The sequence below is a fragment of the Mastomys coucha genome, chromosome X (genome assembly GCF_008632895.1).
Source record: "Mastomys coucha isolate ucsf_1 chromosome X, UCSF_Mcou_1, whole genome shotgun sequence".
Classification (NCBI taxonomy): Eukaryota; Metazoa; Chordata; class Mammalia; order Rodentia; family Muridae; genus Mastomys; species Mastomys coucha.
The window spans coordinates 4,137,785-4,141,879 of record NC_045030.1 but is presented as its reverse complement, the minus strand read 5'-3'; the positions used below and the strand labels follow the sequence as shown (position 1 = coordinate 4,141,879).

General features: G+C 38.4%; 1 protein-coding gene across 1 annotated transcript in view; it reads right to left on the bottom strand.

Moving 5' to 3' along the window:
* Sytl5 (synaptotagmin like 5) overlaps window positions 1-2,044 on the bottom strand; it is a 187,995-nt gene extending 185,951 nt beyond the window's left edge. The window contains exon 1 of the mRNA XM_031372005.1: window positions 1,947-2,044. The gene's annotated coding sequence lies outside the window, so the exon portion shown is untranslated. The remainder of the gene's footprint in view (window positions 1-1,946) is intronic.
* Window positions 2,045-4,095: the final 2,051 nt, after the last annotated feature.

The following is a 4,095-nucleotide window of genomic DNA, read 5'->3' as shown; positions in this document are numbered from 1 at the left end:
TTTTTGCCTTAAGCCTTGTTCTGCAAGTCTCTTTGCTCCCCTGAAATCTGATCCTTTCTCTAATGTCCCCGATGAGGTTTCCATTAATAAATAGCATCTCTCCTCCTGAGTTAATACTACCACATATGTACTCAGGTACTTAGCATCTTCATTCTCTCTACTATGGATGAGGACTGGATAAGGACAGTGGCTGTTTTACTAAATGTTGAATCCACAGAACTGAACACAAATTCATCCAGGCATTTCAGATGAAATCGGCATGTATTTGTTGAAAGGAGAAAGAAAAAAAAAAAAGAAAACCTCAATATAGGCAGTGGGGTTCTCAATCTTCCTAATGCTGTGTGTTTTTAATATAGTTCCTCATGTTATTTTCATTGCTACTTCATAACTGTAATTTTCCTACACTTCTGAATCTGATATGCAAGGATCTGTGATCCTGTGAAAGGGCCGTTTGATCCTCAAAGTGGTGGCAATCCACAGGTCCAGAACTGATACAATAAGGCATTTAGCAACGATTTCCCTGACTTAATCCCATTCTCTACCCTTCCAAAACATGTTTCACCATTACCACTGACCCTAGAAAACTCAAATCCTTTGCCAGTCCATGTGACCTAAATTCTGCTTCTTGCCATCTTTCCCAATGACATCATTTTAAAAACTGGATCCAAGGTGTTCCTAACTCTATGGTACTAAATAGATCTTTTCCTCACCCTATCCCTCAAGAGTCCACATTTCAAGCATATGAAAATATGATTAGCTTATATGTATGTTACAATACAAGAAAATTCTGTCATATACAACAGCACAACTCCCCATTTTGGAACAGTTCACTCCTGTAAGCAGTGGTGGTAGTCCTCATTAGCTTATGCTGCCAGCTTGACACAGCCTAGAGTAACATGGGAAGGGGGTCTCAGATTGGCCTGTAGCTATATCTGTGGAGCATTTTCTTGATTGTTAATTGTTATAAGAGAGCTAAAGTCACTGTGGGCAGACATTCCTTGGGCAGGTGGTCCGTAAGTGTATAAGAAAGCTAGTTAAGCATGAGTCTGTGAGAGACGCAACATGCAATGTTCCTCCATGGTTTCTGCTTCAAGTTTCTGCCCTTACTTCCCTCAATAATGTTTTGTAACCTCTAAGATGAAATAAATCGTTGTATCCCTTAAGTTTCTTTTGCCCAAGGTGTTACCACAGCAACAAAAAGGAAACTAGAATATATACTAAAGCCTGCTTATACAGACAGGTTCATGAGAATCTACAGTGTATATTTGTTCTCAGCCTGGCATTCAGTGACAACATATTGGTAGCTTAAAATCACCTACAGTAGGAGAATGCATATCACAGGAATCAGTGAAAGCAGTAAGTGAAGATATTTTTTTTCCTGTTAAACATTTACTGGGACACTACTGACAGTGAGCTCCAGTTGCTACCATGGGAACAGAAATCAGTCCTTGATTAAAATGTAGTATTAATGCAATATTGAACAAAGTGGGGATAGCTTATACATGAATATAAAAGACAGAACTGTATCTTTAGGGTGTGTATTTTAGCTCAAGATGGCCCATAAATAGGTTTTGAGACCAGGATTTGAGGGCAAATGACAGATATCCCAGAGTGCACCAGCCTCATGTCAAAGATGGAAGAAATCCAAGACATACTGGTAAGGAGCCTCTTGTGATGGGCAGTTGAGGAACAATTCCATTGAGACTATCTGAATTTGCACAACTCACAATTATTTCAACTAAAAATTAGGATTGGGGGTATTCATGTACAAGACTCTGACCACAATAGGTCTGCTGTCTTTAAGTCCATGAACTAGTTTTTACCTGTCAAAGTACACTTTCAACTGAAACATTCTCATGCAGAAACTCGGAAACATATACTATAAAAAAGCAATGGGCCTATGCTAAGGAGGATAGTACTGTGTCAGAGAAAATAATAATACTGACTTAGCAATGAAGAACTTTTCCACTGGAGATTTTCAACCTCAAAATGTTCTTTTCCCACCAAGGTGATGTGCCATCATGACTCTACCATCTACCAGAGCAGACAGACTGAGTCCGTTCTCCAGTTAGCCACTGCAAAGTGAGCGAAAACAGCAGGTTTCACTAAAATGCACCTTGAAAACTATGAGTTTTGTACATGGAAAACAAAATAGAATGATAACATTTGACTTTCCTAGGACTCTGGGCTTAACATTTTAACTGTAACAGACTTTTGTTAAAGTGAGAGTCCTCTTAAAGTAAGAGAGACTCTTTTAAGCGGGGGCAAGGGTGTGAATGTATCTTGAAGAACTTGCCTAGCACATGAAAGGATGTGAGCTCCATTGTCTGTACTGCCAAAAACTTCTGTATCTGTAGAAGGAAGGGTTCCAGTAAGAAAAAGAAGGGCATTCACATACATGACTTAAAAATACATATATGAACCAGAGACATTTCTCTTACATAGTAGAACCTGACTACATTACTTGAAATGTATTACAATTAGAGTTTCTAAACTTTGGTATACATTATTTGAGTTGTCTTGCAAGGTGTTCCTCGTTTTCAAATTAGCCTTCCAATTATTATAAGGCACTTAAAGAAATTATTTTTATTATAAAGGGGGAGTGGAGGAATAGCATGATTCTATGATATTATTTGAGCAGGTCATGAAAAAAGGAGAGAGTGATATCATAGATTATACAAATGCTAATTTGGTTTTATCCATAAAGAAATTAAATATACAATAGTTTTGTTTATTTAATCATGTATTTATTTGTTGTTCAGTTGTTCTAGGGACTCCTGTATTCAAGGCAAGCACTCTACTACTGAGCAACAACATTATCCCTGAAATAGTTCTTGAAGCATCATATAAGAATATTTAGAGATCCCTGATACTGTCTCATGGCTTCCTGAAGTCAAAATTTCTTTCCTAATGCCAAGGTTCTCTTTTTTTCTTTTTCATTTGCCATATACAGTAGAATACATTATGCTACATAACTCTGTGACGAGGTCACTACTCTTTTCTGGCAGCCTATGGGACATGTCTTTTTATATTCTTATGCTTAAAATAACAAAGTTTTAGTTGTTGTTGTTTCAGACAATATCTTACTATTAAGTTTTGCTGGGTGGCCTGGAACTCACTGTGTACACCAGGGTGCTTTTGAAATTACATCGATCTTCCTGCATCTACTTCTGGAGTGCTCGGATTACAGGCATGTGCTACATTGCTCATTATACCATTAATTCTAGTATTATACATGTCAAGGGATTGAGTCAACAGAAACAAAAGTTCCTCAGGTTCAAAATAATTTGGGGAAGGCCTAGGGCTAAGTGCTTGAGAACCACTGTTCTATGGTATTCTTCAGTATTTAAAAACAACTTCTACTATAAATAGGGAGGAAGAAAATGGCTTGATATGCAATCATCAGTTTGGATACTGAGCACCCATGTAAAAGGATAGGCACATGTCTGTAAACCCAGCACTGCAGAGACACTGTCTTCAAGTGTAAGGTTGAGACTGATTAAGGAGGACACTTGTCCTACCTATCTTTTATTATCAATTTGACACAGTCTAGAGTCTTCATGAATGAAAAGCCCTAATTAACGAATCGCCTAGACCAGATTGGCTTTTAGGCATACCTGTGTGGGATTCTCTTGATTGTTAATTGATGCAGGAGGGCCGAGCCAACCGTGGCTAGCACTATCCCTAGATAGTCTTGAACTGTATAAGACAGTAAAGTGTGAGCCTGTGACTAATCCAGAGAACAAGGCAGCAAGTAGACTTCTTCCAGGTTTCTTGCCTCAAGTTTCTGCACTCATTTTCCTCAATGATGGCTTGTGACTTGGAAGTGTAAACCAAATAAACCATATCCTCACCAATTTGCATTTAGACAGTGTGTTTTATCACAGCAACAGAAATCCAACTACAATACCACCTGACATAGACCTCTGGCCTCCATGTGCATGTATAGTTGCACAGACTCAAGAACACATACACACATAACATACACACACATACTTATTTAAAAAAAAAAAAAAGAACGTAGCCGGGTGGTGGTGGTGCACATGCCTTTAATCCCAGCACTTGGGAGGCAGACGCAGGTGGATTTCTGAGTTC